Consider the following 13,394-nt stretch of genomic DNA (forward strand, 5'->3'; position numbering starts at 1 on the left):
GTAGTCCTTCCTAGGTGAATGCCTATACCTGCAGAGTCCCCATTTTGCTGAGCTACCAGTGCGATGTTACCAGGCTGCACACAACAGTAGTCTCCCATGGACAGGCCACACAGGTTTGTCCATGTGTGTGTACATGTGTTCATGTTTACCCAGCCAAGTGCCCCTTACCCTTGCTATGTCACAGCAGCCTTACCTTGAAAAGTGGGCAAAGGCAGTAAACACGTGCAGTCAGCTTACTTTGTGATTAGCATGGGTGAGACACTGGTAATGAGGTTCACCCACAATAAAAGGTAAAAAAAACACTGGTGATAAAAAAAGCTACAAATACGGGCGTACTGCTGGGGTAGAACCCAGTGCAACACAGCCCCAGTGGTGCTTCTTGCCCCACCAGCACTGTGCAGGTAGTGTTGTCACTGGGCATTTTATGTAATTACTGACACACAAATGTGTTCCAAACTCTATGAGCCTAATTTCCTAAATTTTAGCACTGGGCAGTTCAGCAAGCCTTCTTGCTACGCTGCCCTGCATCAAACAGAAAGGGCAGGACTGAGCTGAATCAATGATGTACACAGAATTCCTGTACGTTCTGCCTATACATGTGCACAAATTGGTGCTTTTTGCCAACTCAGACACCCTTGCACCATTTTGTAAGTAGTGATGTATTTGTACTTGTTCCGCAAACTGGGCATCAGATTCATGATTAGGCATATCATATCTGTGTACCCTTCAACCTGCCTTACCGATGTGTATCATTAAGCATGCCAACTGTGACATGCGCTTCATGTTCAATGTGCAAGCTTACATAGATAATTGTTAAATCAAATTACTGTGCTTCTAATATCCACAGTGTATGTGTTCTACATTCACAGCGCAATGTGCCATGTTATGTCTTTTAGGTGGACCAGAACCCTTTACAATGGCTGAGGTGGACAGCTTTAAGGATCCATATGCTACCAGTGAGTGTCACCTGAATGGTAACTGTATTGTACAAGGATTGTGTGTGATGTTGGATAATGTTTGCAATGACATGTTCAATGGGTATCCCAATTCCAATTGAATAATTTTTTCCAGATGTAGTACATTATGAATAACAAATGTCAAAGTTGCATGTGCATTAGATTCTGACTAATGTCAAAGTGAACATATTGCCAATCTGTACAGGCCCAGATGATATATGGGGTGACAAAGGAGCCATAACCAAAATGCCATAGTCCATTAAAGTATATGGAAGTGGATTTATTGGTGACCATCGCTTGGGATGGGTAACCTTCCAAATGCATGTCAGATGCACATTGCTACTGTAGTTGTCCATACTGCATTCTATTAACATTTTGTATGGCAAGTCTACACAGGATGTGAGAATTCACACCTCAGTGAAGACAGAATGAGTAAGTGTGCAGCATTCCACACATGGTAATACAGTTAAAGACTTCACTCATGCCGTCTAATATCTCACTTACAATATTGGAAATATAATCATACCTTTGCACTGTCTTCTTACTAGACATGCTAAGGTTGTTTGACAAGACGCATGTCTGCACAGAGTTGTCATCCGAGAGTCAATTACACAATCCACCTGTGGCGGGCCGCTGCTGTCAAGCCCGTCCGGGGAGGCGACTGGTGCTTACTATGCCGCCTCTAAACCGGAAGAGTATCGGGCATTCCCCAATCCCGTAGCGCTTCCGGGGAGAAGACGACAGAAAAGAAGAGTTTGCGGCACCAAAGAGGTGAAGAAGGAGGAGGAACCAGCGGATGGAGACAACAACGCGGAAGAAATGGAGATGGAGGAAGAAACGCTGCGACTGGAGCAGGCGGTGAAGGATTATTCCCTCGGACGCCGGGAATCAGCTGACCAAACCTGCCTGGAGAGCCCTGAAGCAACAGCGCCCCGGGAGGCGTTTCGTGACTCTTCCAGCCACGCTTCTGGAGAAGCTTGGCCAAGCCAGGTGCGTGACAATTAAGGGCAGGGGAAAATACGGGTGGTGGAAGGGGGAAGCCGGGAAAGATAAGAAGGGAAAGGTGGGACTCAGAGGGAAAGACAGAAAAGGACGAGAGGGGAGGGGAGGAAAACCAACCCATAACCCAATAAGAGATGATTAGAAGAAAGGGACAATAAGAAGACCGAGGAGTACACAACAAGCAAAAGAGTAGCAAACAAGAAAACCGAAAGAAAGAAAGACGGCTGAGATAGACAAGAGGGAAAAGCCAAAAAAGGACCCAAAAGAGTAGAGAAGAAGTATAAGCAAGGAAGAAAAAAGCAAAAGGATAAAGAAACAGACTAGGAAGGTTCGAAGAGCGAGAGATACAGACAGACAGGAGTACCAAAGAGAGGAAAAGGAACAGAGACAAGAGAGAACAGAACACAGAGGAAAAAGTACCTGAAAACCATCAGAAGGTTGGGATAGAAGAAAGGGAAAGGGTGAGACATAGAAAGGGAAAGACATTTAGAGACAAGAAAAGCAACTTACCGATACTTTGTCTTGTCTTTCTTCACATGAGCTTCCTGGAGCACTGTAAGAAGGAGAGAAAAGGAAAGAGCATTGAAGACCAGCCATTAACAGAAGAGACTGAACCAATAGAGACTATGGGGGTCATTCTGACCCTGGCGGTCTTGGACCGCCAGGGCGCAGAATGACGGAAGCACCGCCAACAGGTTGGAGGAGCTTCCAAGCCCATTCTGACCGCGGCGATAAAGCTGCGGTCGGAAAACCGGGGCCGGCGGTTTCCCGCCGTTTTTGCCCCGGCTGGGCGAATCCGCCAGGGCAGCGCTGCCCTGGGGATTCTGACCCCCTTACCGCCAGCCTGTTTCTGGCGGTTTTCACCGCCAGGAAGAGGCTGGCGGTAAGGGGTGTCCTGGGGCCCCTGGAGGCCCCTGCACTGCCCATGCCACTAGCATGGGCAGTGCAGGGGTCCCCTAACAGGGCCCGGCCAGCTTTTCACTGTCTGCCTAGCAGACAGTGAAAAGCACGACAGGTGCAACTGCACCCGTCGCACGGCCGCAACACCGCCGCTCCATTCGGAGCCGGCTTCTGTGTTGCGGCCTCATTCCCGCCGGCCCAGCGGGAATATTGGAATGCCGGCAGCGGTCTTTTGGCCGCATGGCGGCCGATTGGCGGTTCCCGCCTGGCGGGCAAATGACCGCCTATGTCATATGTTCACAACTACACATAAACAAGAAGTAAATAAAAGACTTCTGAAAACCTATTCATTGTTCGTGTGTCATCGCTGACACACTACGTGACACCACCTTTTGGTGGTACTAGCCATAACAGCTTGCAAAAAAAGAGTCACCCAGGCTTACACTTTGGCTAACACTTGTTAGTTAGATCACAAGATACCTGTGCATAGGAGATAAACAGCATGCATCAACACATCTCTCACATGGATATGCTGAGTGATGGTGTGCAGCAAGGTTATATAAACCGCTGACATGTAGGGATTGACACCAGGCCATGTCGAAGGACCCATGCTGTTACTTTGCCTGCCTGTGATGAGTCATGGAAAGGTCTGCCAGGTATTTACATTAATCAATATAGGAGATGCATTCAATATCTTTGTTTGAAGAGTTAGCTAGCGAGCCTCCATCCATATTTAACAAAACAGTGACATAGTAAGTCTAGGTAGCAATGTTTCTGGAGTTGTATCCTTGCCATAGTAGGTAAACAATATTAGGCCAAAATACATGTGCTTGCCAGACATTGCACATCTTACCTCGGTTAATGATCATGGAATCAAGCCAATTGTAGTATGCAGAAGGAACCCAACAGATCAATTCCTAGAAATGTGTACCATACCATGTATACACAACAGCATTGTTTCTAAACATTATCAGTATTGACATCGTTATACCAAGATTTGGCCAGTCAGTGCAGTTGCAATAGCGAACATTTGCAACATCTGTGTACTTTGGCCTTGTTAAATTTGGAGAAGAAAATGTATTGTAGATGGATGGTCACTTTATACTTTCAGGTGATTTTTGGGTTTGAGTGATGCTACATGTGATGTTTGATACTAAATTAATATTATGATGATTGACACAGTTCCTAGTTATGCTTTGTCTGATAGATTTTCATTCCACTCCAACAGACAACGTGACCTCTGAGGAGGAAAAAACCCACTTTGTCCATGCACAACAGCCATGCCTTGTGGCCAAGGTGTATTGCAGGATAGCCAGACAATTTGTGGAGGAAAGGGAAGCTGACAGTTAGTGCATAATCCCCCAGGACCCAGCCACACATGCTCAGCCAGGCCGAAGCCAGGATGTTGCTGTGGACCATGGAGGTGCTTCTGACCCAATGCCAAGCACATCCACCAGTGAGCCCACAGGACCACCACTGTCTCAGTCACAACTCACTGGACATGTTTTGACGTTTGAACACCTCATGATGAAGGACATTACAGACTGAAGCTCCGGGTGGCCACCCTGGAACACAAGGTGGCACAGCTAAATGTTTATTGCAAACTCTGCAGCAGTGTGTGGACAGAATTGGGGAGAAATTAATGGCCACTGGGACCCTTTCTGCCTTACCCCCTGTTTTAAGTTGTGGTTTTAGTCTATCTTTTATAGCCCAGTTCAGGTGTAGTTAGTGTGGGCAAAGTTTAGGTTAGGTATAGTAGTTTTAACATTTTGGGTGGGGTTGGTTCATTATTTGGGTATACCAGTGTATAGGTTATTTAGTGGGTGGGGGTATGTTTAAGATATGTGTTTAATCTTTGTTTAGCTTAGTATGTTAGGTAGTTTGTGTATAGGTTCAATTTATGTTGTTTTTGTATGACGATGTGTATGAAGGGAGTGCAAAAGTTCATGTTTAACATGCTGTGTTATATGTGTAGTTTTTAGGATAAGGTAGTGTAATTTAGGTAGCATAGTTTAGTTTAGGTGTAGTTTAGGTTAGATTAGTAAGTTAGTATAATTTAGGTAGTTTTAGGTAGAATAAGTTTCATCATTACATTAAATATCAATCTTTTCTGCATACAAGTCTACCTCGTTATTTACTGTGTAGGAGTTATCATGTCTGCTTAGGTAGTGTTCAGCACTTGTTGATGGCTTTGCTAGCAATGGTTGTAGACATGTGCGACTAGGTGAAAGACCTACGGAGACGAATCTGTCAAATTGGACATGGAATCAAAGAAGGGATCTACAAACATATATGTGCAGTGTACGTGGCACTCTTGATGTGAATGGATAGACAGGCCAAAACAGGAATTCACATTATGTTGCTCTGTGGATATAAGTCATGCAACATGCATTCGAGAGATGGTGATGTCAAACCATTGTCATTAATCAAGGAGAATCAGGGTTACACTCTGATGTAAGCCCATTATACGCTCATCCTTGCAACATTTGATTGTCACAGAAGTGTTGTTTCCTAGATAGTATTCATGGATGTGCTCCCCTCTAGTGCTGTGGCTCCATTTACCATTAACATTGACTACATGCAACTTGTTGCACTTCATGCTTGTGACCTTGAGTAACTACTTGCTTGTGTATATACACATAGGGCCCAATTCACAAAGGTAAACTTACACCAAAAGTCTAACTTCCAACAAAAGTATAACTTAGGCCAGTTGGTCTAAATTAGACTTGTGGCCTAAGTTTATCTTTCTTAATTGGGCTCATAGGGTTTACCAATTATATTTCCCTCTGCCTGTGTAGCTTTGTCCATGGCTCCATTTCACACATGCCCCATTGTGGAGTTGTTGGTATGTTTGGCTCACACAATCCACAATGTTCTCTTTAGTCCAGACTCCAACAGACATCCAACACACAGGCATGAACTCAGTGCATTTATTGACATGTACAAACATTTATAGGATCACAGGCACAGTTATTATGACAACAATCCCAAAAGTTTGTTTGAGCCATTGAATGTGTGGACAGAGTCATTGGTAGATACACTGCATGTGACAGGTGGAGGAGAGGGGTGTTTCAGTGAGGAAGAGAGGTAACAAATTGATAATAGGGATGATCGGTCATATGGGTGAGATAAACATGTGAGACAGCAAATTGATGACAGTACCAATTGGGAAGTACACTGGCCCGGTCATCAGCACTGGGCAAAGGAGAAACTGGCAATTTGTCCCAGAGAAATTCTACTGGGCAGTTTTACATTGGACAGAGGTGAATTCCACATATTCCTCCTCTGATGCATAAGGTGCTTTCCGTGATGGGGGTGATGAAGGTGCTGGAGGCGACAGAGGCACACACACATCATGGGATAAAAATGTTGATCCCCAGTCTGCAGCAACATTAGGGCAGCACTACATTGAGAAGGGCCTGCTGGTTTACCAGCATAGCCCCAAGGTTGTGGTGGTAGACACCCATTGTGGTGATGTATGTGTCATGCTTCCACTGCATGGCCCCAGGATGTTGCATATTGTCTTGAGCTGTGTGGCAATCACATTACTTCCATTTTGTCACGGCAGTTGTTCATGCCTCTGCCTCATGATACCAGCGATGTCAGCCAGGGACTGTTTTAGTCCACAGAGCAGAGGGCAAGTGCCTCGTTCAGTGGCCTAGGTGTCCTTATTGGGACCTACAGACTGCCTCTAGGATGCCCCCCATGATTTCCATCCCCACCATATCGAGCATCTCCACCTGGACTTCTACCACACAACATTGGAATTCTACTTGGGTGTCATCCCATTCCAAGGCCAGGGGTGGGCTGGCAGGTGGTGTTTGTTGGGTGATGGGTAGATCTTCTGGAGATCCCACAACACTGTTGGCCCTACCCAGAAGCAGAGATGGTGTGTCCAAGGAGGTGAGGATTTGCCAGAGGGTGTCTTGGTCAAAGGTTGGCAGGCTGTCATCCTCAGCCAATTCCTCATCATGGACGGGCAGCTGCTCAAGAGGTGTAGGGAAATCATCTGCAATTAGAGAGAAATGGTAATGGTGTCCTATGTTGGATGTTGACATGAGTAATCTGATTGACAATCTGATGTGCTAATATTTGACTTTAAATACCACATTGATGCGTAGGATGTCTTTTCCACTGTGGTATGGAGTCTGAGTTGCACTGTAGTTGCCTTTCATACAGCAGTATCTCTGCATTCTAAATACAAGCCCTGTATAACAGGGCAGCCCTTTTTACTCATTGCACACATTGCAACACATTTACATATGTGACTGGGCCTTCCATTCCTGGACATATGAGAAGAGGTAAGGTCCACATCTGCCAAGGTAATTTGCATTGTTTTTCATGATGCCTGTAGTGATTGTGTTTTAACATATTGACAACACTACTGTTCAGATTGCACCTAATTCCCAGGGTGCCTGCGTTCCCTGTGGCCAGTATTCAGCCCACTGCTCCCGTGAAAGTGACGTGGGTTTGGGCACACATTTATAATGATCCTACGATTAGGGTTTCACACTGTACACTATAGCACGCTACTTTGTTGTGTTGTCTTGCATGCACATTGTGCACTCACGTGATCAATGGTTGATTTTGTAACACTTATCCTGCACATCTCTGCACATTAAACAACCTTGCTACATTGCAGGAATGCGTGAGGGCATGTACTTTCCATGTAGTTCCTATTTCTGTCTCCTCAGTTGATTTTGATTGGATAAACTTTTGGTCAATCATTGTGAACAGTGGGCACTGTATACCAATTTTGCAGGCATGGGCACTGTCACACTAGGTAGGTCCAAGCACTGATACCTACCCACCTTCATAATTGCCAGAGTTGGGTATCTGCATAGTATCACACATCCTTTGACTCAGGCCTGCTCACTTGTACATGTACATGCCTTCTCTGCCACTCCTCATTCTGTGCCAGTGACTGAACTTACTGCCAGATAGTGATATAACCCAGATCATACATTGATACTTATGTACCTACAACACCAGCAATATGTGTGACCATGTCCAATGTAATGATATGTCTGGCTGTTATTGAGGTCTATGGGTCAAGTTGTACCCCACATTGCAGTAGTGCTGAAATTGGTGACATTAATATACCTAGGTTTGCGACATGACTGGGAACATCCACCCCCAGTATCCAACCATCACTGACTCCTGCTCTTTGTGTTGGCAGTGTAGTTCTTCCTGTACCTTGACAGATCTCTATTTTACATCCTCCTACTGAGACATATGTAGCATGGTGAAACTATTTCCTTTCAGACTCCCTCCTGCCACATGATACACCTTCACCCAGGTCCACATAATCTGTAGGATGCTGTACCCCAATGGACTCTCATCTCTCATCCCTTCCAAGTTGCAAGAAAGTGGTGCATGTGTATTGGTCTGGCCACCTTGCAGTACACATATCCATTCGGAACTGCTTGCTATGCAATGTCTTTCTATTCAGTCACAGTGGCAGTTCAACCTACTCAGCAAGCACTTACAATGCACTGCACGACCATGGGCCCACTAGGTTCACACATCAACTTTAGTTTAAGCACACAAGGTCCTCTGATGTGCATCACTTGCAGTAATCTTGCCCCAGTCAGATTTTGGACATGGCATGAGTTCCCTACCATGGCAATTGATCCCTGTGTGGTCTCACCATGCACATCAGAATAGCTGTGTGCAATGTATTGTCATCCCAGTTTATATATATGTGGCTCTTGGCATGTTTCTATGTGTTGATTTGTCACATATCCCACGCCTCACCCCACTCTCTGGTGAGCTGTTTCTCCCCTGATGAGCACATGACCTTGGTTTCCTTTGCAGTGCATATTTGTGTTTATGGACCCATGTTAGACACAGTGACCTCATAGTGCAAGGTGGCCTCCATTGTTACTGTCAGGTTGTGCAGGGTTCAGGTGTCTATGCAAGATGTGTTTTTTCAGTCCATGGGGTATATTTTCATGCAGTCACTTTTTGTGACACAGGCTGCAGAACCATATCTACAAGGCCAAGCAAAGACACTTTGCATGGCTTTGGCTGGCCGTGTAGCAATGGTGTGAGGAAAGGCAGCTGAAGTTGCTGCATTGCCTTACTCTGCATCAGGGGGACTGACCATGGGTTTTGCAGTGGGTTTTCAAATGCAAAACCCATGGGTTTTGTTGCATTTCCTGATTTAAAAGGATTTGTGAACCAGGGAATGAGACTACGTCTTACACCTCCCCAGGGGAGCCAACATAGGGAGTAATATATTTTTTATTCCTTTTTTCTTGTTCCTTTTTTCTTGTTTCTATGTGTGCTGTATCCTGCAGCACACAAATCGGAAGAAGAAAAAGTCTGACATGTTTGAGTCACTGACAATCCTGTCAGTGACTCAGGCATCCTTGCAACATTGTGCAAGTGTGCTTGAGTCAGCACTAGCTAGCCCAGTGTCCCCCAGTGCAGGGGTAGAGGACAGTAATGCACGTTATCTTGTGGGTGCAACCAATTCCTCCCCTTTCCATGTGGCACAGGGCAGCACAGATCTGCAGTGCTACCCTGCACCACTTATCTTGTGACTGGGTCCCCATGTTTTTTACTTTGGATTGTGGGACTTATAGTTCTGGTGACTCATGTTGTGCATTTCACTGCACATGCCAGTATACAGAGGTGAACCTGAACTGGTGCTGCACTTCACACATGTATGGGATAAAAATGATGGAGCCTGACTGAGCTGTGCAACACATAACTGAGCAGTATGACTGACATATCTGTGTCATTTAATGGGACATGATCCAGATTTCTGCTTTTTGCCCTGCAGACAGCACAGTTCAGTGCTTGGACATAGCTGCACTGTACAACATGATCCTTTAGCCTACATTCCCCCTTGTTACTATTTACCCTGTTTTTGTGGTTGTTCCTTGTGTGTTGCACTGTCATGGCTTGGTACTCCATCCACCAACTTGTCTGGTATGAGAGCTGCCACCTGCTCCTCCAAGGCATCCAGCTCCTCCTGAGGAGCTGGAAACCCTCCTGTGGCCTGCATTGTTGCCTCTAGGTTGCTGGCCAGTTTCTCTTTTGTCCGACACTTATAATCATGCCAGCGCTTCTTACAGTGGGTGACGGTCCTCTTCGCTTGTCCCACAAAGTTTACCTTCTCCACTACGGACTGCCAAATGGGCTTGTTCCTCCTTAGTGGCAATTTTGAGGTGACAAAGAGCTGATGTTGGTGCTCTGTCTCCTCAGTGATCAAGATGTCATTTTCCTCCTCATTGAAGTTGCATTTGCGTTTCATGTTCCCCTGGGAGTCTGTCTGGATATACTGGCTGGTGCTGGGGTTGTTGTCCTTGCTTCTACTGCCACCTGCCTGCTCCATGGCTGCCTTTGCTTTCGGTGAAGTGTGCCATTTTTTGTCCAATGAAGAGTTATTTTTTGTACTTTATTTCATTATTCCGCACTCAAAAGTGATGCATGGCATCACTTTATGTGGCACAAGTCGGCCCGGTGTACCTTTAGCAGCTAAAGCATCAGAATTCCCTACCACATGGTCTTCACTGATGCGTCATTTTTTTTCTTGCAGCCGGGATCCTTATGTTACAGTGCACCATATTCTAAATAGAACATGCACTCAGCTTAAAACATTGTTTAGGGAAGCCTCTCATTGGCATAAGAACTGAGGACAAGGCATCAGAACATTTCAGTCCTGGTTTGGAACACGTTAAAAATAATTAGTTTTTCACTGTTCCATTGAACTGTTCTACTCTTTCTTATGATTTGAGGTGGTGAATACAATATTCATGAATTGTACAGTTCCTTGACTAAAGTTGATACTAAATGACTCATTTTGTCACCTTCAATTTTGAGGGTTAATCCAAGCTTTGGAACTAAGTCTCAGATCAGTCTCTTGGCCAATTTAGTGGTGTCTTCCATAGTACATGTTAAATGTAACTTGCACATAATGAGAAGAGCAACAGAGGATCATCTGACTGAAGTCTGTCTGAGTGATCATGTTAGGATACTCTGGTAGTCTTTGCACCTTCACCAACATTGCATGCTTGACAAATGGGAAACACCGGATTAACAGGTTTGTTAAACCATAAAAGTAAATGTGGAGCAAACCAATGAGAATTAGTGACAACTACGGTTGCATTTATGCTACATTGTGCGATTCAATTATACAGGAGAGCAAGCTTTCCCCAAAAATCCTAGGGCAAATAATCTGGACGCCTAGAGGTCATTCTAGATCATGATGCTGACAGATATTTTCCAAAATGCAGTCTCACTTTTCGGTGTCTGATCCTGCAAGATGGTGGGGTCATGTAGAGTGGACATAGGATGTTGCGATTTAGGAGATGTATGTAGCATGACCCTAGAACCAAGTGCGGGAGTAGCATTTTTAGTAGTAGAATCAGCAAGAGCCCACCTCCAGGACCTCCATCCTGTAATAGCTGATGAACAGCACATTGTACCAGAGCTACTTCTTATTGGAGCTGCCAAGCATCAATCACATAGGTGCCACTTTTGATTTGTATGCTTGCAGACATGAGGAACCTCTTTGTAACCACAACATCTCAAAAACATGTGCTACCCAAAATGTATAGTTGGAATCTGTAAAAATGATGATGCGCTGGTTTTCCAGAAGTTCTTGTAATGCTGAAAAGCTTAGACACTTGAACTGAGCACACTTGTCATCTAATTTCTATTACCTAAACACTATGGGGGTGATTCTAACTTCGGCGGGCGGCGGAGGCCGCCCGCCAAAGTTCCCCCACCAAAATACCGCTCCGCGGTCGAAAGACCGCTGAGGGTATTTTGGGATTTGCCCTGGGCTGGCGGGCGGCCGCCAAAAGGCCGCCCGCCAGCCCAGGGCAAATCAACCTTCCCACGAGGACGCCGGCTCAGAATTGAGCCGGCGTAGTGGGAAGGTGCGACGGGTGCAGTGGCACCCGTCGCGTATTTCAGTGTCTGCATAGCAGACACTGAAATACTTTGTGGGGCCCCCTTACGGGGGCCCCTGCAGTGCCCATGCCATTGGCATGGGCACTGCAGGGGCCCCCAGGGGCCCGCGGCACCCCCTACCGCCATCCTGTTCCTGGCGGGAGACCCGCCAGGAACAGGATGGCGGTAGGGGGTGTCAGAATCCCCATGACGGCGGAGCGCGCTCCGCCGCCATGGAGGATTCTGCAGGGCAGGGGGAAACCGGCGGGAAACCGGCGGGAGACCGCCGGGAAACCGGCGGGAGACCGCCGGTTTCCCGCATCTGACCGCGGCCGAACCGCCGCGGTCAGAATGCCCTGCGGGGCACCGCCGGTCTGTCGGCGGTGCTCCTGCCGACCCTGGCCCCAGCGGTTTCAGACCGCCGGGGTCAGAATGACCCCCTATATATCCTGCAATCAGCTTTTCGGCTTTAATTATAAGGTAGGATTTATTGACATATACAACCCAATATTACAATTTAAAATTGGAATGAGGTTTTTATTTATGTTAGGGCTTGGTGACATAGCAATGGTTACCAAGAAATTGTAGTGTCCTTTTTCTTAGGAGGTAGAAAACAATGAAGACATGTCTAATGTGCAAAGCAGACAATATTTATATTTTGTACTTTGTCTTTACATTAACAAATGTGTTTTTGTGTCAACCAAGCTGCAATAACTGGCTGAACCAACGCACCTGTAAGTGGTACCCTAACTCAATATTGTCTGGCACTTCCATCAAATGATCAGCACCCCCAAACAAATGTAAATAGGTGGGCTAAGTAGCAGCAACAGGTTCCAGAGCAGAGGACTAATAAGCAAAGACCTCCTTTCCATGAAAATGCATGTTTAGCATAAGTAGTATATGCCGAGGACAATACAATCATTTTGTGCATCTTTGACCGAGGCAAGTTCTTGGACAGTCCCTGTTGTGAGACATTGTAAGGATTTTACATTATCAGCATAACTTAAAATGCATTGATAATAACCATACACTCCCAACTTGGTAAGCATTCAGGACTGAAGGAGGGGGGGTGCGTTCTTGAGAATAACCTGAATGCAGTTTGCAGAAAGATGTCTTATTCTTACTGAAATATGCTTAATATATGTCAGACACAGGGAAGGCAAAACTAGAGTTACTCTTTGAAGCCATTGTGCATTGGTCAGAGGAATCAGAGGTAACCAACACATCAAAGTTGATGAGCATGCAACCACTAGGGAATGTGAGAATATGAATGTCTTTCTTGAGAGGTTGAGAGAACATGGAGGGAGACTCTGTATAGCCTTCTCGGAGTTGGGAGCAAATTATTTGTCACTTTTTGAATGTAACTGTCAATAAAAAACAGGTAGTCGGTGTTTATATATTGGGATGGAAAAGAGAATAGAAAGCAAATTACCCACAGGTTGCGGTTGACAGTATGCAATTCAAAATCCTTCTTATGGTTGGAACAGACAAACAAAGTGATGCAATATAGTTCACAGTCTTGTAGAAAGATATATATATATATATCTTTCCACAATTTTTTTACAGGCGGTATAGGTTTGTTTATATCACACTTGTCTAATAAACTAGATCTAACAAAGCAAATTCATT

The sequence above is a fragment of the Pleurodeles waltl genome, chromosome 6 (genome assembly GCF_031143425.1).
Source record: "Pleurodeles waltl isolate 20211129_DDA chromosome 6, aPleWal1.hap1.20221129, whole genome shotgun sequence".
Classification (NCBI taxonomy): Eukaryota; Metazoa; Chordata; class Amphibia; order Caudata; family Salamandridae; genus Pleurodeles; species Pleurodeles waltl.